At 38.5% G+C, this 22,790-nt stretch overlaps 1 pseudogene; it reads right to left on the bottom strand.

The window, feature by feature from the left end:
• The window catches only part of LOC143640417 (docking protein 6-like), a 102,472-nt pseudogene that overhangs the window by 6,886 nt on the left and 72,796 nt on the right, over nt 1-22,790 (bottom strand).

Below are 22,790 nucleotides of genomic sequence, written 5' to 3'. Positions count from 1 at the left end.
AATTGAGAAAGACATTAGAAGAAAGAAAGACCTCCCAGTTAGAACTAATATTGTCGAAATGGTCATATTACCCAAAGCACTGTACAGATTCAATGAAATTCCCATAAAAATTCCAATAATATTCTTTGTAGAAATAAAAAAGTCAGTCATGAAATTTATTTGTAAAAATCAGAAACCCAGAATAGCCAAAACAATCCTTAGAAAAGCCAAGCAGGATGCAACACAAACTTTATACTACAGAGCTACACTAACAAAAACAGCATATGATTGGCACCCAAATAGGCAAGAAGACCCATGGAACAGAATAGAAGGCACAGAGACAAACCCACAAGAAGTTCAGTTACTTCATACCAGACAAAGGCATAAATAGACATTGGAGAAAAGACAGCCTCTTCAACAAATGGTGCTGGAAAAACTGGAAACCCATATAGAGCAGAATGAAATTTCACCTCTATCTCTCACCTGCACAAAACTCAACTCAAAAAGGGTTGAAGACCTGGGTATCAGACCAGAGACCCCTCACCTACGAGATGAAAATGTAGGCCCAACTCCCCAACATATCGGCTTAGGAACTGACTTCCTTAACAAAACTCCTTCAGTGCAAGAAGTAAAATTTTAAAACAAAATCACTAAATGGGACAGCATGGAACGAAAAAGCTTTTTCACAGCAAAGCAAACAATCAAGAGCATGAAGAAAGAGCCTGCAGAATGGGAGAAAAATCTTTGCTACCTACACGTCATGGTGTTAAGTTCTAGAATATACAAAAAACCCAAATATCTTAACACTACCCCCCCACCCCTGCAATAACCTAATTAATAAATGGGCAAAGGAACTAAACACACACTCCTCAAAAGAAGAGACAGGAATGTCAACAAGTACCTGAAAAAATGTTCAACATCTCTAGCAATTAGAGAAAGGCAAATTAAAACTACACTGAGATTTCACCTCACTCCAGTCTGAATGGCAATTATCAAGAATTCAAGTAACAATAAATGGGGGCAAGGATACGGGAAAAGGTTCACTCATACTTGCTGGTGGGACTGCAAATTGGTGCAATCACTCTAGAAAGCAGTATGATCCCTTAAAAAAATCTGTGATGGAACCACCACTTGACCCAGTTATCTCACTCCTTTATATATATTCAAAGGATTTAAAATCAGTGTACTACAGTGATACAGCCACATAAATGTTTATAGTAGCCCAATTCACAACAGCCAAGCCATGGAACCAACCTAGGTGCCTGTCAGTACACAAATGGTAAAGAAAATGTGGTATATATATACACAACGGAGTGCTACTCAACCATGAAGAAGAATAACTTCATAACATTGGCCAGGAAATGGCTGGATCTGGAGACTCTCATGATTAGTGAAATAAGCTAGTCCCCGAAAGCCAAAGGTTGGATGTTTTCCCTCATATTTGGAAGATTACCCACAATAAGGAGGCGGGTGGTGAGGGGAAGAATAGAAGTTCAGTAGATTAGACTATGGGGAATGGAGAGAAGGGAGAGGGGATAGGAAAAGGAAAGACAGTGGAATGAATCTGACATAATATATGTGTAGAAAAAAATCACATCATGTACATCGACAAGAATGGGATCCTAATTAGAATAAGATATATTCCATGCTTATATGCTTATAAAATTATATCAAAATGGATTCTACTGTCTTGCATAAATAGAAAGAATCAATAAATATATTTTAAAAAAATACCTAAACATTGCTTAGAAGTACAAGTCCAACAAAAATAAGGGCATTCTTCAGATTTGTGAAAACACAATGGTCTATTTAGGCTTTGAACAATTCCTCGTGTAAAAATTTACCTGTGTTTTCCATTCTGCCTGATTATCTGGATTTCAATTCCAGGGTCTTCCATACCAAGGAGGTTTAAATATTTGTTAACATTCATTGATTAAAATATTTAGACATTAGTAGTTGAATAATTTGAATAAAATTAAGAATCACATACATTTTTATGTAAATTATAAATATTATGTAAATTAGTTATGAAATGAATAATACACGTATGTATTTGGATGCTACTTAAGCTTTTGAATATCATACAGTTTTTTTTTTCAACTTGTGATTTCATAAGCAAAACTCACTCTGTATACAAATATGTGGTCAAAATAATTTTTTAAGATTTTACTGGGATATTCAGAGGGCTAGAGCATTCAAACAAAAAACTTATTCAAAGTCTTATGTGATTAAAAAATCCATAGTTTATGGAAGGTTTCATCTAAGTCAAACTTGTTGCTGTGGTTAGTTCATTAAACCTCTCTGTGTGGTGTAATTTAGGAAAAAGGCTTATTTTCCTTCCACCACTGCTCCTGGCGAGCTTCCTCCTCCTGTCCCTGACCTTCTTTGGGTGGTGCCTTGGTAGTTGATCCACTTGTCAGTCATCTTCATGTGGCGGAAAGTCCAGGGGTGTATTTTGGACTTACTGCCTCATCTAAAGTGAAGTCCTCCTCTGTTCCCAGGTCAGACCTGTCACCAAGGATCCAGCAGCAAGAAGATAAACTCTTTTTCACTTGCTCAGTCACCTCCTTTCCTTCACAGCTCCCCATGTTTGCTCTTGGCTTCTCCAGGGTGAGAAGAACCAGAGGAAAAGGGGTCAAATCTTTCTCACGGGTTGGCACTGTTGGAAGTTCCCTCTTGGATGGTGAATTCCTGTAAGGAGGCTGGCATTCAAATCCGTTTTGCAAACAGAAAAAATTCTCTGTGTGGGGTGTATGGGACGTTCCTAAGAACCATCACCTACACCACCTGCTCCCTGAGGAAGGTGCCATACACTCCTCCACTACTATTTTCTGCTCCACACCTCCATCCTATTTTTAATTTTTTTTTTAGTTATAGATGGACACAATACATTTATTTTGTTTGTTTACTTTTATGTGTGCTGAGGACCGAACCCAGTGCCTCATATGTGCTAGGCGAGCTCTCTACCACTGAGCCACAACCCCAGCCTCCTCCATCCTATTTTTGGTGGAGATTCTTCTCATAGTCCTGGTGTGGCTGTCTTCAAGATGACTCAAGTCCAGCCAAATACAAGGGATCTACTTGGTCCACAGGAAAACTCACCCCTCACTGTCCACCAAATGTTGAAGTGTGTCTGGGCCAGTGGTGACCAGTTCTACCCACTTGGTTGTCATGAACAGCCTCAGCCCGCCTCCTGCAGGCTGACCTCAGCTCTATTATGGTGAGACCTTTACACCTCCAAACTTTCAGGTGCTTCCTGAAACTCTCTCGCACACGGTAGGACCACGTGTCTACAGTATGGTGAGGAAAGGATCCGTCTCACTCCTGACAAACAGCCAAAATTCTGTGACTAGTTCCCTGGGTCCTCCTTTCTTCCAGCATGAGAGGAACAAGTTCCCTCTCCCTTCTGCACTTTTATTATGAAATGTCATTAAAGAATCCTCTTTAACCAATACTCTAGGATTTTTCTTGGTACTGTTCACCCATTATTCAAAGCTTTATGGCCACAGAACATTTCTGAGACAAGAAGAAAGTCTCATTCTGGACTCTGTATTTAACAATTGTCATACACCATTGGAAAATGTGAAGTTTGGGAAAGACTACAAAATTTACAATTTACTAAGTGTTATCTAGTCAAAAGATCAGAAACATCAATCGAATATGAAATATCAATGAATGATCCCAGAAGAGATCTGGTATTTGAAAAGAAACTGACCCTGTTTCAGATTTATTATGGAATACTCATCTTGGAATCTAGGCTCATCTTGGTACACTCCTTATCCCATTTATTTATGAAATACTCAAGGAACTGTACACAGGGATCCATTGTGCACAGGAGATAATGAGACACTTCAAGATCATTCTGTTTTGTACATTCTTATTTCCAAAGTTTCTGTCCTACAGGGATATCACAGTGGTCACTTCTAAATTCCAGCAGCTTGAGAAATGGAGCTAGGTTGGGAAAGCATATGTCTCACATTTAGGAGCATCCTGAAATCAGTGTAATGTAACCGAACCACCAGAAAACACACCATTTGTGACTGTCAAAATTTGTGGAACTCTTCAGAAACTGTGACTCCATTTCTACTCAAACTGAAAATCGGTAAATTTCTTTTATTATTCTGTGACAATGTAGTAAATTGCCATCTGCTCAGTGCATATAGCCACTGTGGATCTGGACACTTGGATTTCTGGAATCCATTAGCAGCACTTAAAAATCACAGCAATTTTTTTTAATCCCTCAGCAATTTCTTTTTTTTTTTCTTTACAAAAACTGTTTACTGCATTTTATGTGCATTTCTAAATAAACCATGCTCATTGAAGTAAATATAGAAAATTATTTAAAAGTAAAAAATTCAACTATTATTACTCCTTGTAGAGATAAATCCTGTTACAGTGTACTTATATATAAAAATATACTTCTGCAATTATTATTATATTAAATATAATGTTTTTAACTTTGTATACTGAAATTGTTATAAACATTTTCAGATGTGAGTAAATATTCCTTGGGGATAAAATTTTCAATAAATGTGTAACATTTCACTTTATAGTTGTGCTATAATTTATTTAATAATGACTATTTGATTAATGTTGAAGTTAAGCCAATTTTGTCTAATATAAATTAAAAAGCAGTGAAATAACTTTCAGTTAAATTTGTTGAATAATTCATTCTTTTTGTGTTGGTTCATAAGGCTTATTTTATTGTTCATAAATTTTAGATAGTTTTTAATATACTAGATTATTACATATATTGGCTATTAAAATCTGATTCATTGGACCTAATGCTATAAACTCTTTAAAAAATTTCATATTGCCAGATTGCTTTTCAGAAATTCCTTACCAACACATACTCCAAATCTAGTCATGTGCATGTCTTTTGACAGATTAAAGAAACAAAACAAAACAAAACAATTCTGCTTTTTCCTCTTGTTGATTGTGAGAATTCTGCATACTTGATATACTCCTTATCCCATTTATTTAAAATATTCAATCTCAGATTTTCACTAATTTTATGTTATTTAAGTTCAAAGGTGGAAAATAGATTTACTTTTTTTACTTTTTGCAATAAGTCCTTCACAATGAAAGATTGAGCTATACTGTAACGTTTGATGAAATGAATCTCATGTGAAATGCTCTTTTAGTTTTGACCAATGTGCATCAGGACACGGAAGATTCAGGACACCTCCAAAAGTCCCCTTCTGCCACCTCGCCTCAGTGCCCTCAGAAGCAGGCGCTGATCTGATTTCTAACACCATAGGTTATTTTTGTCGATTTAGCAGGTTCTTGTGACTGTAGCATCCAGTTTCCATCTGTAGCTTTCCTTTCTTATTTATTTCACTTAAAAATTTTTGATGATGCTTTTTGATGAACATAAGTTTGAATTTTGATGAACTTCAACTTATTTCTTTTTATAATTTGTGTTTTCAGCATTTTATTTGAGAAATCTTTGTATATCCTTAGGTTGCACCCATCTTAAACTGTTTGAGTATGGTGTGATGAGCAGTCCAGATTTATTATTCCAATGCAAATATCCAGTCACTCTAGAACACTTTATTAAACACATTTCACTTTTCTCTCAAAAAGCACTAATGTACTTTTGAAAAAGGGCTTTAGTGTCCTTATCAAAAAATGATTTGTCCATGTATATGTGCATTGGTTTATTTTCCTATTATGTTCCATTGATGTCTTGATGCTGTCACTGGTAGAAAGTCCTAAAATTAGGAAGGGTGCTCATTTTGACTCCTTTTCAAGATTGTTTGGATAGCATTTGCTCTGTGTGACAGCATTGGTCCTTTACCTTCCAAAGTCATTTAAAATTACCTTGTCAAACACCAAAAATAATGTCTGGCTTCTGTGACTTTTATGGAGATTGTATTGAATCTATAGATTAATTTGGAAAAGACTAACATTTAATAAAATTGGGTATTCCTCTCATGAACATGGTTTATCCCTCTATTTTATTTTATTTTTTTAGATCTTTCATAATTTCTCTCAGCAATTTTTAGTTTTCAGTGTAGAATCTGGTGCATACCTTGATACTTTATCCCTAAATATGTGATATATTTTTGATGGTTTTGTAAATGGTATTATATTCATTCATTTTGTAATTTTTCATTGTATAAATGAATATATAAAATATGAACATCCATAATTTTTTTAACATTACCTGTGTCCTATAGTATTGCTGAATTCCCTTTTTAGTTGTCGTTGTTTTCTGACAAATCTTTAGGTTTTCCATGTAACACTCCTAGATTATTCTTCTTTATAATTTTTATGATTTTACTTAATTTTCTTATCATTTTATGCAGATTGGGACTCTCAGTAGACTATTTCTCATGTGTAGTGAGAGAACATAACTTTGTCTTATTCCCAATCTCATGGGGAAAGCATTCAATATTTAATTCACAAGAGTGAGATTTTGTGAAGGTTTTTATCAATGTCCTTCATTATTTAAGAAAATCCCCTTATATTACTAGGCTTTTGAGAGTTTTTTTCATGAGATAATGTTGCATTTCATGAAATGCCTTTTTTAGAAAAATTATGGTAATTATATAATTTTCTCCCTTAATCTATTAAAACAATGAAATATTTCTGGAAATTTTGTATTAATGGGATATGACAAAATTGAACTATAGTGCATTTTTTTAAAAGTATGACCCTCCATTTCATTTTCTAATATTTTAAGCAGGGATTTATGTGTGGATATTCATGGAAGAAATGTGTCTGCATTTTTTTAAATTTGCTTATATTCTCTACCTTGGATACCTGTCTGTTAGTGACCTCATGAGTGGGCTGTGGAGTCGTTCCTTCTATATTTATTGAAAAATTTTCATAGTATTGGTATTATTTCTTCTTTGAATGTTTGATAAATTTCAACAGTGCAAATATAGGAACTGGTGTTTATGTATGGGAATATGTATGACAATTTAAATTTATTTCATGCATAGCACTCTTTAGATTTTCTGTTTCTTCTTGGATCAGGTTGGGTAATTTGAATCTATTGAATGGTATAAAATTAGGCTATTTTATTCCATTCTGATGAAAGCTATGCTTTAATAAAAAGAACGATTCCTTCAAATTTACCATTAACTGAATGCTTTGTATATATTACCTGTTTTATTTCATATGGTCCCTAAGCTATTTCCTTTGTTATCTCTTATTTTCATCTAGTGAATGGCAGACATGTAAATGAAATATTAGATTTTATTTTTGAAAACAAAGATCAAAGATGATGTTTTGCATATTCCTTTATGGCAGATGGGAAATTTAGATAATTTTCCCCTACTTTTTCCTCCCCAAATTTAACATTTCTTATTATCTGAGCCCTTGAAATGATATTTTTGATATTAATATCTTAAGCTTTCTCAAACTGGAAAAATATACAGCTTTACAAAATGTATTAAACTAAAAGGCTGAAAATTAATGATCTAAATATCCATCTTAAAGAGATCTGAAAAAGAGCCAGCAATTACCATAGAGTAACTAGAGTGAAGTGATTAGTAATGGTGCTTAAAGAGCAGAAATTAATGCAATGCGGACATATATGCATTCCTCTTCCAGGGTGGCTGTAGCAAAGTGCCATGGCTGGCTGGCTTGAACACAGACATTTGTCCTTCTTAGAGTTCTGGGGGCTGCAAGACCTGGATCAGATGCCAGCAGGGTTGATCTCTTTTGAGAACTACCTCCTTGCCTTGCAGATACTGTCTCCTTTCTGTCTCCACAAGATCTCCTCTGGTGTGTGACCTACCCTGCGGACATCAGTTATATTGGACTGGACACACACAGGGAATCTCATTTCACCTAACTACCCCTTGGGGTCCAGCCTCCTGGTACCTTCACATAAGAGGTGATGGAGATTAGGGTTTCAACATCTGAATTTTGAAGGTGACAAAATTCAATCTATAGCGATACTAAAAGGAGTTGAACATATAGGCAAATATTTGGTGGTACAGATTAGGGGGAAAAAAGCAACAAATAAAAAGAAATTAAGGAAGGCATATTATTCCAGTATTAAAAAGTCAATACAATGAAATGAGAGTTGAATTTTAAGTCAATGACTTTGAAACCACTCAAGAAATGCATAATTTTTTTCAGTCACTGCTAGATTTTTTTTTTTTAAAGCTAATTGTAATTGACAGTCTGTTAACCTTGGTTTTCAGTCTTTAGTGAAGAGGAGAGTTACTGAAGTTGAAAAATATGTGTCTGGACCCTACTACCAGAGATAGATACCTACTTTATAGGTATGAGTGGGGCTGGAATTCTCTTGTTTAGCTCACTGATGTGTATGCCATCAGGTGTTCACAGGTATTTGGAGAAATACTGACTGGGTTTTGTTTTTTGTTTTGTTTTGTTTTTTGCTAGCATTTGTGCCTGTTTTCATAAGCTGAATTGGAAGCTGGCTGAAATTACGTCACAGATGTCAGCAGAGGAAAGGAGGCCGTCTTACCTGCTTTTAATGTACCTGTATTGTTTTGAAATCCCTTCACTCTGCTTTCCTGTGCTATGTCACCTTCTGCTCTGAGGTAGTACCTGGGGACATGCAGGAGCTTGGGTACCCGCTCCAGGTCAGACTCAACTCGCAACAGTGCAGTTCGTCTTGAACCTTCTTACATCTTGCTGGGCTCCATTAATACCCTCTACCAATTGTCCTGTCTTTCATCAAAACCAGTAGGGAAAATCCAATTCTAGCCTTCTCCTTTTAAATACACCTCTAGGGCTGGGGTTGTGGCTCAGCAGTAGAGCACTCGCTTAGCATGCATGAGGCCCTGAGTTAAATCCGCAGCACCACATAAAGATAAATTAATAAAGATATTGTGTCCAACTTAAAAAAAAAGTCAAATACAAAAATAAAGACACCTCTAATTTATGTGAGGAGATATGAGTCTATGTCACTCCCCACTCAACTTTCCAGGGACAGAGGAAGGACAAGGCGTCTACTTCTTACTTTCTATAAGACTCTCTTTTTGAAGTCATTTTTCTCCTTGTAGTTCACAGCATGGAGAAAGCAGCACTTCTGGAATGATTTTTCCCCTGGAAAGCTCTTTCCTTCACATTGCTAAGAATGTTTTCAGAATCTGCATCTTTATTTTTCCTGTTGGTATAGGGGATTTTGCCAGGGCAAGTTAAGCAGCATCTTTGGATGCTTCAAAATACTCCTTTAAGAGTATGTGTCATTTTATACCAATATGGTTAGACAAATGGACCATCTGGGTTTGGCCCTGTGGTAAGGAAACACTACAGAACATCTTTGGTTCCCCTGAAGCCCCTATTGAAAAGTAGAGGCAAAAACAGACAGAGCTTTGACTTTCATTCCATTGTAATACACACTGAAAAGCAAGTAAGAAAAGTGGTGGTTACTTGCTAAATTATATTCAAAGTTTGTGTAAATCAATTAATGAAATTGAAAATAGTACAACACAAAGCTGGGCAAAATAGCTATGACTCCTTCAAGATTCTGTGCTTCATTCTTCCTGCCAGGCTGGCTGTGCCTACAGTCCCTTTGAGCTCACTGGCTATCTTAGCCTTCCTTGTTTCATGGAACTTGAATTCCACAGGATATTCATATGCACCATGTGAGAGGATTTCTCAAGAACTCTACTAATGTTTTCTGTAACCATGATACAGGTTGGTTTTTGTTTCCTAGGGCCACGGCAACAAAGTATCCAACATAGATGCTGTAAAACAATAATGGAAAGTTATCGCTTAATAGCCTGGGAAGCCAGAAGTCTAAGTCAAGGTGTAGTAGGGTCGTCTCTCTGATGTTCCATTTTTTCTAGTCTCTGGTGTTTGCAGGAAGTTATTGGGTCCTGGGCCTGTTGAAGATCACCACTCCATCCACATGGCTGTCTCCTCATGTGTCCTCCTTGTGCACATCTGTCTGTCAGTGTCCTAAATTCCCCTTATTGATTTAGGACTCATGCTAATGTCCCTGCTTGAACTCGGTTGCCTTTTTCCAGATACAGCCACATGCTGCGTACCCAGAGCTGAAACTTCAGCATGTCCCTTTGGGTAGGAGACACGACTCAGCCCATGGCATGCCATCGCCACTCTGCTATTGTCATCACAGCTGTTTCCTGGGACTTGCTGTGGCAATACTAGCGCTTGTGGGCAGCATTTAGAACTCAGTCCACTTCTTTCCCTGTGTAAGTTGGTTTTGCTCTGTGTCTCCCTATGGACAAAATGATAATCCTGAAAACTCACTTGTTATAAAGAACATGTATGAGCGTCAAGATCATATACCTTATATCATTTTTGAGGAAATGGGAAAAATCTGGGAAAAATGGGAAAAACTGGGAAAAAGCCCTTAAATGGATATTTATTGTTACTGTTGCCACTGTCCTCTCATGAACCAGTGGCCATCTTCCATGAGTAAGGTCCTGCCAATGTTAGTTTTAATCACTGGTAGACATTAAGAATTTCAGATTTGTCTGAGGAAGCTATTTTGAGGATTAAAAAGTAATTTTAAAAAAGAAGAGGATAATCTACATTGATAAGAATAAATAGTAACTGTACCATGGCACTTTTTTTTTGGACATGTATTTTATCATAGCTTAGAAAGCAGCTTAGCATCATTGCTATTTATATCCCTCAATCATTCATTTCTTTCTTCCTCTAGGTGATGCATTTTTACCTCTTTAATGGCTTCACAGGTGAGCTCTGCTGTGCTTCTTGACTTTGGGCTTGGACACAGGACCTGTTTGGCCAATGCAATATCAGTGGACATGAAAGATGCAGAGGATAAAGTTAAGTTGCAAGTTTGGTCTTGCTCTCTTGCATCAGTTATTAATTGTTTTGAGACATGCTTTTGGTAGCTGTAGGTGTAGGGAGGATAAGAGATACTTGGAGTCCATCTCAGCAGAACCCATTTAACTGAACTGAGCTCCAGCCATTCCCTGTCCATGAACAGCAAAGACATGCTTCTGGTAATGGCAACACAGTATTTTACAAAACATGGATTGATAGACCTTCCTCGGAAGTTGGTGTCCTTCACTGTTTTGCAAGCTTCTTGGCTAATGACCATGTTTTGTTCAATTCTACATTTCCTTAGCTTAGTTTTTGGATATCATAGGTCCTCAAAAATATTTCATGTGAGAACAATGAAAGAGTGAATGATATTTACAGGTATCTGAGTTCAACGGAGGCAAAATGGTTACTCTGACAATCCAGGTAAAGAGTTTAGAACCAACAAAGAATATTGCTTTGGTTTGGAGAAAATATGGCTGAAAGTAGGAATTCATGCTGAGTCTAGTCCACATTGGCAGAGCCACTGGGTCTTGGATAAAACCAGACTCTCAGACCTGACTGAATCAGCCAGATGTCAAACACTGAGGTGACTTTTTGGCTGGTTTGCTCTGGACACAGAGAGGTATCTTGCATTGGTAGCAAGCTGGACGTCCCCCATATTTCCTTCCAACTGCCACTGCAGGGCGTTCCTGCAAATGAGCTGCCTCTGATCACGACATTCACTTTTGCCATGGATGATGAATACGCGACATCTGTTTTCCAGAAGTGTTATTATGGGTTGTGAAGCCTCGATAAACAACTATGACTGTTACACTATATATTCATGTTTTCCAAGGTCAGTGTAGGTTATCTGAATGCTGCTGAAATATCTGGAGATCCAAGAAAGTGTAAGAATTTAAGTTTTTAAAAGTCTACTTCCATACTGTTTTTTGTGGCAATGTTACCTGAAGTCTATGAATCGTGTGTGTGTGTGTGTGTGTGTGTGTGTGTGAGAGAGAGAGAGAGAGAGAGAGAGAGAGAGAGAGAGAGGGTTTGTGTTTGCTTATATATAACGTAGGATCTGAGTCAATGGGAAAGCAGCTGACAGCTTTAGATAAAGGTGATTATGGCAAAGAATTTAATCAATAACCACTTTTATCTCAGCAAAACACATTATTTTTTACCTTTAAAATTATTTGCATAAATATCTATTCTTAGCTAGCCTCAGAGTAAATAAGACCAAGCTGTCTGAACAGCCAGAAAAATACTAGAGGAGAAGTAGCAATTTTGAATGTCAAAATAATGCTGTGGTCAAGACCAAGCGGTGCGCCTTTACCTCGATTGTAGAATACCACAAGGTCATCACAAGCCACTCTAATGTAATTTTCACATCAATTCTGGGTGCTTTATCTTATCTTTTAGGAGAAAAACTTCAAATTAAATCCAACCACATGATTGACAAGATAACAAAGTATTTCTCTGACAGAGAATGAATTGTATAATTTAATACCAAAATGCCTCAAGAAAAAAAAACCCTGAATCTATAATGACAAATTCTTCATAAAGGACTTAGTTCAATCTGTACATATTAATGACTTCAAACATGTATTAAGAAGTTAATGATTGTGTTTATTTTAGAAGGTTTGTCTTGAAAAGTCTGGAATAGTGATTGAGAATCAATGAAAGAAGAGTCTTGAAAGACACTACTTTTAAAGACATTAATCAGCTAGCTAAAACAACAAGCATCTTCCTTAAGCATTTTAAGTCAAGTTAATGGTCATAACCGTTGGTTCTAAGGGCAGCCTCAGACCTTAAAGAGAGGGTCCAGCAAGCTGAGAACCAATCTTAGTCTTGACCATGAAGTTTTAGAGCCCATGGGAGTTAATCACCTCCAGGGGCTTCTCAGTTGGAGCTGGCATATGCACAGGGGACGTCTGATGAATAGGAAGTGAGAAAACTGGGCGTGAACATAAGAACCTGTGTGATCTGTGTGTACACTTCTTCCCCAGCTGCATATAGACATTAGAATGATTGAGTTTGCCACAGTGGAGTCAGAAGTCTTGATTTATCTTGAGCTTTATTCTTTTTATTGTCCTACTCTAATATGCATGAGAAGTGGTAAAAGTTTTAATTAGCTTTCCATGGGCTAGGGAAAGGTACTATGTGGGTTTAGGGATCCACCTAAACTAAAAGAAGCCTCCAAGCCCTGAGCTGGCTACACACCTGGCCTGGAGGTGGGGAGCCAGTGATTCCCTGGGAAAGGCAATTCTCCCATCAAAGGGTTTCCTGTTGTTGCCAAACACTGAAGAGAGGTGTGTGTGTGTGTGTGTGTGTGTGTGTGTGTGTGTGTGTGTGTCTGCATATATACTGAGTTAACTTGCCAATTTCTTTATAGGGCACTGTGTACCTTCTGAAGGCCATTTAAGTGAACCCGATAATACCTTACCCAGCTCAGTAATTATTCATGGATTTGTTAAATGTATTTTAAAAAGCACATTCACCCTTTTGCATGGTTTATCAAACACAATTTAACACAAGCCTTTGTGGCCTGGGCAATATTACAATTTCAGATCTGCTCTAAAGTATAGGCAGGAATTTTTTTTGTTGTTGTTTTCTTTGTTTTTACTTGTGATCCTTTATAAAAGGAAAACTCTGCTTTTCATGTAGCTCTTATATTTAATTCCATATTTGTTTTATCCTAAATCTAAATCTATATTTAAATTTTCCTTTTCTATTCTAGGCAAATTAACATTATCATCAAATTACAAACAGAATTATAATAAAAGGATTCCATTTTCCATTTGGATGGAAACCATACACAACTTCAAATCTTTAAACTGAAGGCACATAGTGTACACTGGAAGAGATGCATCTCCCTCAATCTTAATTTACAAACCCTTTCGTATTTTCTTTATGTAGTACTTGACAATTCTTTTATCAGTAAGAGTTTCTCTCTCTCTCTCTCTCTCTCTCTCTCTCTCTCTCTCTCTCTTGCTCTCTTTCTTTTTCTTAAACTGTGAATGAGCAGCACACTTCAAGCAGTATGGTTATGGATGTTCTGTGCTTATCACAGCTCCAGAAAATAAATCAGATGTGGAAATCTGAGTGAGGTGCGAAAGGAGCTGAGGTGTAAAGAGGAACCCAGAAAAAGCTGCAGAAATGCTTTGTGTGTGTGTGTGTGTGTGTGTGTGTGTGTGTGCGAGTGCATCTGTGGGTGTACCGGGGATTGAACTCAGGGGCATTCAACCACTGAGCCACATACCAGCCCTACTTTGTATTTTATTTAGAGACAGGGTCTCATTGAGTTGCTTAGCCCCTCACTTTTGCTGAGGCTGGTTTTGGACTCCTGATCTTCCTGTCTCAGCCTCTCCAGCTGCTGGGATTATAGGAGTGTGACACTGAACCTGGCAGAAATGCTTTTGTGACTTTGTAAAAATTATCTGACAGAGGCAGTGTCTGGCACCTGCATATATTCATGATCAATAGTAGGAAAAGTCCTGCTTCCTTGTTTCAGTGACAAATAAAAGAAAGAGTGTTCTAATGAGCTGTGAAATAGCAGAGCTTATTAGCAACATTGTTATTAGTAGCAACAGGACTATGGTCATCAGAGGTGTCATGGTGCACTTCACCTGTGCAGTCTAGTTCATACACCCTGGAGGGTCCCATAAATTCTCTTTAATAAACAGTGTCAAGTTTCACCAGTTACCCTCAGACTTTCTCAATACTGACCACCAAATGCAAACACTGAAAAGTTCCTACTTGTACAATACCAGATCACCTGATAGTGGTGTTAATTACTTAAAAAGTAGGGGAAAATGGGCTCATAATCAATTACTAATTATCCTGAATATAATTCGAAACTTTCCATTGAATAATACATACATTACTCCAATTGCATTGGAGGTGCTAAGCAACAGCCTGCAGCATAGATTGTTCAGAGGCATCAGAAATGCCTGTTCAATTAGACGCTGGGGGTACTCTGAGATCTCATCCACAGTACTTTCCTACTGAGAGTAACACATACTTTAAAAGCACTTGACAACCTGAGGAACCACATTTGTCAACATAAGCTCTGAATCTGTACCCACTTTCAGAGAAGGAAATGTAGGGGTGCTATATATTCAAAGGCTGGGGGTACTCTGAGATCTCATCCACGGTACTTTCCTACTGAAAATAGGAGAAAAGGACAACGCCAAAGACAAGGAGCCAGGGGACCTGGGTTGTACCTTCACATTTTCTCGTTGCTATGCCATCGTGGGAAAGTCCCACAGTAATGTGGACTGATGGATTTGTTTCCTTTTTTTTTCTTTTTGGTTAATATGATTGGCCTGACACATTACTGAGGTCCGGCCGGCTCAGACACTGACCGTTCTGCTCGCGCTGCACCCCGCCGCCAGCAGGTCTGGCTCTCCGAGGCTGATGTCGTTAAGCCGGGTCCCCAGGCACTCCATGCACAGGTGCTTGCACCACTCCTCAGCCTCCAGCTCTGAAAAGGAGAACAAGGACAGTCAGCGGTGCTCAGGGACAGGGACACGCTCCCGGACCCACTGCCCCACAATCCACCAAAGAGAACCTCGCAGGCGAAAGCCATGCGCAGGAAGTAAAAAAAAAATCCCACCATCCTTTTCCATGTTGGACCTTCCATTTTCAGAAGGTCTAAGATCACAGCCCTTCACCGTATTCACAAGTAACCGTCTGTCAATGTTTTTTTCCTGTACAGCAGATTTCAGACTACTTTAGATTTTGGAGAGAAATTACTTAGACCATCAATCAATCAATAAGCAATCAATAAGATTAAAGTAGATACATGAGTAATCGAAATAAAATGCCAGACTAGATTAAGCAAGTAAATGCTTTCCGGGCTGTGAGTTAGATTTGTGTGGGTTGAAGATCCCTTGTCCAGGTCATTCTGAATGACAGCGGATCACAGACTCTGGTGGTGTCCACAGCTTTCAGACTTCATAAAAACAAATGACTCCCACTCTAAGGCCTGCGTGTGTGAGGAGGCTGAGGATTGGAGTCATTCCTGCCTTCCAAGTAGGATCTGTGGTTAGCACGCGACATGTTTGGAACCAGGTCTCCCAGCTACTTTACTATGCAGAGATTGCCAAAAGGTTTAATATTATGGGCAAGCTCCAATATCACCAAACAGAAATTAGGTCAGAACACTGAGGCCTATCCAGAGAAGTTTCTGACTTTTCCATGCAGCCTAAGTCTGTACTAGAATCGTTTAATATAGATTTCTGTCAAATCTCTTGCTCTCTGTGGATGGCATTCCAACCTTTGCCCTGACATTTTAAACTCCCCATGGAGAGTTATCTGTGACAGGTTTCGGGACTCCACACATCTGAGTACCAAAAGCTCTCCTCTGGGTTCAACACGACAGACTTGGCTTCCTTCCTGAGCTGAGGCGCACACTGCCTTAGCATCGAAGATAGGTTGTATTAATTTGATGTCAGGACAAATTTATCATTTATTTAGTTTTATCAAGACCATGGTTATATACTATTAGACAATAAAACAGAAAAAAAATGCTTCCCTCCACAGGTACTATTCTAATAAAACTAAAACTTCCAGCTTTCACTCTAATCATGACAGGCATCATCCCCATGTTTTCAAACTTTCCCTTTCTGTTGAGAGCTCCATTATCCTGAGTTAAGGATCAGGCAGATTCCCAGCAGAGCCCAGCTTCTTTGCTCTGGTGAAGTCAAAGGTCTGGGATGAGCTGCGTGGACATTTCTTCAGGAGCCCAAGGGATAATCTTTTCTAACCACAAGGTCACTAATATAATATCTGTGCTCTTATTGATGCTCATGTCTTCCTCAAAAACAAAACAAAACAAAATCTTTTTTATTATAGGAAAGGTACGCCAGACTACCTAGAATTTTTTTTACAGAAACAAATAATAACAAATATTAAAAATAGTTATTCTTGGATATAGGAGTTTTAATTTATAAAATCTGTAGTAGTTTTGGAAACTTTCCTACAACAAACCAAAATCTTATAGGCTATATCCATTTACATGCTGTCTATCTAGAAATCCCTGGAATTTTCAATGAGGGAGATAATATTATTATGCTTATTCTTTTTAATTCTTAATATTTTGAAGTTTTCTCTGGACTCTACTATTAAACTTCTTAATTAAAATCACATGCAATCAATATCTCATTTACATTATTTTATCTTGTATTGTTTTCGGTTCTCCATGAATGGAGATGGTGATATCTAATATGCTATTTGGGGTAAAAATAAGAATGTTAAATATGCCAAACACCTTGGAGCCAATGTTCCCTGTAAATGGTGAATTAGTGCATGCCCAGAGGTTCTAGATTTATATGATTCAATCCTTTTCTGTCTACTCCTTTGTCCTAGGATTTAATGAGAGAAAGGAAGCCATCATACAGTAAAGGGCTTCTATGAAACTGAGCTCTTTGAAATACAAGTAAATGCTAAATGCAGTTTCTGTAAGGATAGGAAGCCAGTGAGGATTCCCACTGCAGAGTGAGTGGCACTTGTGGGCTTCCTGGCGGGAAGGGGTATCTTCTGCCGCCAGTCTCAGCAATCACAAAGCTTCAGCATGTGAGCAGTGCAGTAGCATACAAGAATAGAAAGGCCCAGAGTAGTGAAAGTAAATGAGCCCAGAGTCGCTATAAAGACTGGACTGTAAACTATTTTACAGAGAGGAAGAACAAGAGGAAGAGGCAGCTCAGTTGTCATCAAAAGTTTTTTTTTAAAAATAAATGGTTGTGAACTCAGTACATGTAAGGCACGTGTTTGGCAGCTCTAAGATCACTGCTTCTGCTCTTGGTTATTTATCATAGACTCTGGTGGGACAGGCAGGTGAGCTTGGTATGTGCTGCTCAGGAGGCTGCTAGCCTATCCAGGTGCCAAGAGCAACTGTGGCAAAGGCTCACCAGGGTGGGAGGTATCAGAATGGGGACGTGCAGGGCAGCAGCAAGAAGACAGGTATGCAGGAAAGTGAACATGTAAGTGTGTGTGTGTGTGGGGGGGTGGGTGGGTAAGTGTGTCCATGTGTTTGTAAATGTGCATCTTTGTGTGGAAGATGGCTGGGGGAGATACAGAAAGACATTTGCAGGACAGAGAGAGTAGCATTTATAGCAGCTGGGGATAGCTCTGAGTTCACATAAGAAAACAGAAGAAACAGTACTTGGTCTATTCTTCTCAAGATGTGTTATCATTGGTTCCATTAGACCAGTGCAAAACCTGATTCTCAAATGTGTTAACCATTGCTGCATGAAGATGAGATTTAATAGCCTCGGTGTAGATAAGTTGAATTAGTTTGAGTATTATACAAGGCTTTGGTTTCTTTAATCTGTTTTTGATAAGCCACCTTTCAAGAAATTACAGCTATGTTTTTTATTTGCTCTGAGTATTGAAGTCTTTTAATCTTTTACTGCACGCTGATTCATTTTGTCCTATGACTATATAACTAGTGTTTTTTTTTTCTGAATTATCCTTCATCTTTCATATGTGTGTATATATATATGTATTTATATTGTTTTGCAGTCCTGGAAATAAATTCCAGAGCTGTGTGTATGTTCGGCAAGTGCTGTACTACTGAGCTACGATCCCAAGCCCCTAATTTTTTTTTTTTCTTAACAGAGCTGAGATTAAATGCAAATGCAAGTCCTATAGACCTAGTGCCTTTTGTCATGCTTCACCTTTCAAACCTCTTAATCTACACTTGGTATGAAAATAATTAAACTTTCTTTATGGTGGAATAAAGACATTAAAGTAGTCTATTAAGGTTGAATGTTTTTCTTTTCATAACAGAAATGCTTTTTTAGCAAGATGCCTTTTTCTTGTAGCTAGGTTGAAATTCTTAATTATCTACCACAGAAAGCCAAATAATGTTTTTTTTTATGATTAGGATTAAATGAATAAATTTGATAATTTTCAAAAAAAATTTAAAAATGTTGGGAAAAAGCAAGAAAAATAGTGAAGAAAAATGAAATCAAATAGTGAAATATGCAGTAAAGGGTTAATATTGATTAGAGGTCAAAATGATCAGGGGTAGTGTAAACTAGAAAAACTAGAAATACTGTAGTCCAACAGGGACTCCTCTCTGGGTTTCAGCTTCTTTCCACCTCCCCCCATAGGATTCTGGGGATGGTATGCCTGCATCCATTTGAGTGAGAAAGAGGACTTTACATAGTAGGCCCTTGATAAATACCTTCAGACTAAATGATTAGATTCAAGCTTTATTACTTTCACTCTATTTGGGCCTTAGGATAACAACATTAAAGTTAAATGATCTAAAATGACCTGTATTTGAAAATAAAGTGAATTTTTTTCATCACATATACAGAAAATATGCTACCAGCCAAAAAATCACATATCAAAATGAAAAGACCACAGTGTACTTTTGTGCTTTTTCCAAGATGCAGCCAGACTTGATTGGTGTGGGAATAACAAATTATCACATGCACTTCTCCTTGGATTCAGCTTTTCTTGTTAATATCGGGAAAGCATAGGTAAAATACTCTTGCTTAGTCATCATCATAAACAGTAATTCTTAACTATAATTCTTATTGTCTGTGCAGATATACTTTGATCTGGTGATAAAGATTGCCTTACTACTTATTACAGTATTAAATGCATGCTTTGCTGCAAAGTAAAGCCACACCACCTCCCCATAGACTATTATTGCTCAGAGAATATGCAGCTTATTCTCTTATTGCCATGCAACGTTTGTAGAGCTGTTCAAAGAGGACACTTGGGCCATGTTCTCCTTCCTGACCATAGGAAGCAAGTGAACACCTAAACTCTTGTTTTAGCAGACACAAGGGAAGTATCTCTGGTTAGCCCACAGCAAAGAGCTTTTTCTTTTGAAGACGAATTTGTAGGACTGATCAATTGAGAGATGGGGGCAATAGTTTTTTTTTTTTTTCCCTAAGGAGGAAGTGTCTTTATTTTCCTTCCGAGGCAGGCTCCTCATTTGCTCTCTTACATAAAACTCACTCACACCTAGTAGTTCTCCTTCAAAATTTGGTTCTCATCTGAACTCCTTGAGACCCAGGTTTAGATATGACAGTGTTCCTCTGCATTTCATATTTTTCTACAGTCCTTACATATTGCTGGGTTATTTTTTTTTTTTTTTGCCTTTCCCAACTAGTATGCTTAAAGAAATTAGAGTGTAGAAGATTTATTTGATGTGGTCCTTAAGAGCCTAGCACAATGCCTGAATATGGAAGCTGATCAATAAACATGGAACAAGCAGTAGATGAGATTTGCAGTGACTTCCCCAAGTTGAAGGCAGATTCTAGAACGTAATGCAGATGACCTGGGAAGTAGTCTCTAATTGCAAGCTTTGTGGTCTGTGTCCTTCTGCATTTATATGAGGCTTATGACTTTGGGTATTCACCTCTGGTTTATCTAGATAAGAGATCTTCAGTTAGGTGGGAAGGGGGCATTACAAAACACAATTCTCCATGGAAATTCAGCCATACCAAGGTTCTTTTAACCACCTCATTAGATATATTGTGTCAACATGGAATTCTTGAATTCTTGTTCACATTCTCTTTGACTTCATGTGTAATAAACAGTAGATCAGATTTTTATTTTCCATATAGATAAGGCAGTGGCATCTTAGAAAAAGTCAAATGGGAGCCAAGGAAATGAGTCAGCAACTAAATGTATTCCATCTTTTATGAAGATAATGGTAACTTATTTTCTTTAACAGCAGGTTGATGCATCAAATTTTTGGAATCAATACAGAAAACCTTATTCTGCTATTTTCCTCTTGTTGTGAACTAGAGGGGTGAGGATCGGTTTCCAGACATGACCAAATGGAATATTGTTCCTGCCTGTCTTCCAAGGTAACAAATGACAAATCGCAGCAATTGACAGAACAATCAAATGTGCTGTTCTTCTGCTGACAAGAATTCTTTGCAAAATGCTTTAATATGAAGGTTAGTAAACGTCACAAGAGTTTAGAACAATTGAGAGGAAATAAGAAAGAACAGAAATTAGCACATGTAAGAGGTCTGAAAGTGAAGGTGCATTCTGTGCAGGTGAGAACAGGATGTGAACGTCACAAGAAAGCAAGGCTGAGAAGGATTGTTGGCAGCAACTTGGAAATTCGCCTCTCCAGGGAGTGGATTTCTGTGCAGGAGGGAACGCACAGAGGTGGAATACTGCCCATGAAACTCTTCAGAGTAACAGTGGACACTGGATGCACCAGGTTGGCGGTTTGCACAGGAACGCAGGGACCAAGTAGGGAACTTTCTGGAGAAGAGGCGCTCTGAAGAGCTGCCCTCTCAGTCCTGGGCCAGCAGGGTGGTGCTGTTCTATGCCACTGTCACCAGGCGCTTGGGAGCAAGAAGGGAAGCAAGGAGGAAAGCTAGTTGTTGGAATACGGACATGGTTACGTAAACCCACGGCCTGAAATCGCACAGAGCTCTTACAGTCTCTCCCGCTATAGCCTGATCCATTCCAAAAACATTTGCTGGTAGCTCATGCTGAGCATGAAACTGAATTTGGGAAACACCCCCAAAGGGTCTGAAGTGCTTCATCCCCAGAACCTTCAGAAAGGAGTGCAGACTGGTTAAAACCTTAACCTTTGCCTGATGAGAGGGGCATTGACCATTAAGCCTCTTAGAACCATAAGATAATAAATTTGTGTCGGTGTAAGCAGTTGTGTATGGTAATTTATTACATTAACAATAAAAACCAAAACAAACACAAAAAAACCAGATATTCTATTCCTTTCTAATAGGAACACCTCCAAGCAAGCAAGCTAATTCAACGGGATGTAATCTATGAAAAAATCAGGAGCGTATTTCAGAAATGGCGTGTAAGTGGACCTGCTGGAGGCTTAAGAAAGACAACAGCTGGTCATTTCCTGATGGCTATCATTGAAGGGCACAGTCTCCAGACAGGAAGTGCGACCTGGAAGAGGCCACCCAAGACATGGTGCAGGGAGTGAGAGGAAGCCCGTTGGCAAGGGCCCCAGGGACAGCTGGAGCAGCCTCCAGGAGGGCAGAGCAGAGCCACCTGACACCTGAAATCCCAGGAAGGGCAGTGGGGCCAGGATCAGGCGATCAGGAGGGGAGGGTCACGGGGGATAAGGGCAGGGCAGCCTGAAATGTGGGTTTACAGTGGCTGAGGGAAAGCAAAGGGGAGAAGGAAACACCTTCAGCAGGTGGTGGTGGCAGGGAAAAGAAGAAAAAGTAGAATGTTTAGGTCCTGGAATACACCAGGGGGCCGGAGCGCAAAGGCCTCCCCATCCTTCCCCAGCACCAGGGCAAGCCACCCCCTCACCAGGCTCCCTGGGCCTCCGTAAAACCACAGAACAGGCTGCTGTTAAACGTGGATGCCTATGAAACACCTCCCTACTATAACAGTGAGCAAAGAAAATAAAAGCCATAGAAAACAACTGAGGAAATTCCACCCGAGAACATTCAAATAGACTGAAATAAATTCAGAAAAATGGCTCCCATTTCACCTCATTCCACCTAAGTAACATGAAGCAGAAGAAAACCATAAGAGTACTCTCCAGAAACAATTGCAAAGAGCCAGACCAGGAGTTGAGGATGCAGAATACCAACTTAAGTCAAAAATTTGGGAGAACAGAGCCGAATGAATGTAGGAAAGAAGTAGAAGAAAGAAATTATCACGTGCCTTTGAGAGAATAGACTCAAATGAATCTCAAGAGGCATTAAAAAAGCAAGAAAATAAAGTTTTATTAAAAAGAAGTAAAAAAGATCAAGTGAAAGTAATGGAAATGAATGACAGGCAGGGGTCCACAGTGGCTTGGATCAACATAACAATGGAGTGGGATGGAGAACCCCATAGACTAAGGATGTGCTCAGAAGAATCAACAGGATTTGCAAGTGGGGTGTAAGAGAAAGAGAGAAATTAAAATTGAATAAAGGATGTTTGCACTTTATTTATCGATTTATTTATTTCCGAGTGGCTGGAGGAATTTGTCATTTAGCCAGGTGATGCAGAAGATTTAGAGGACTTGGAGTCCAGGTTTGGAAATCAGTTTTAGATGCTTCTTAGTGGCTAAAGTGGATAGACGAGTAGGCAGTTGGCTGAACTGGGTGTTCAATGGAGAAATT

This window comes from Callospermophilus lateralis, unplaced genomic scaffold (assembly GCF_048772815.1).
Source record: "Callospermophilus lateralis isolate mCalLat2 unplaced genomic scaffold, mCalLat2.hap1 Scaffold_2365, whole genome shotgun sequence".
NCBI classification, from domain to species: Eukaryota; Metazoa; Chordata; class Mammalia; order Rodentia; family Sciuridae; genus Callospermophilus; species Callospermophilus lateralis.
The sequence above is the reverse complement of the archived record's forward strand: the minus strand, read 5'-3'. Positions and strand labels throughout refer to the sequence as shown.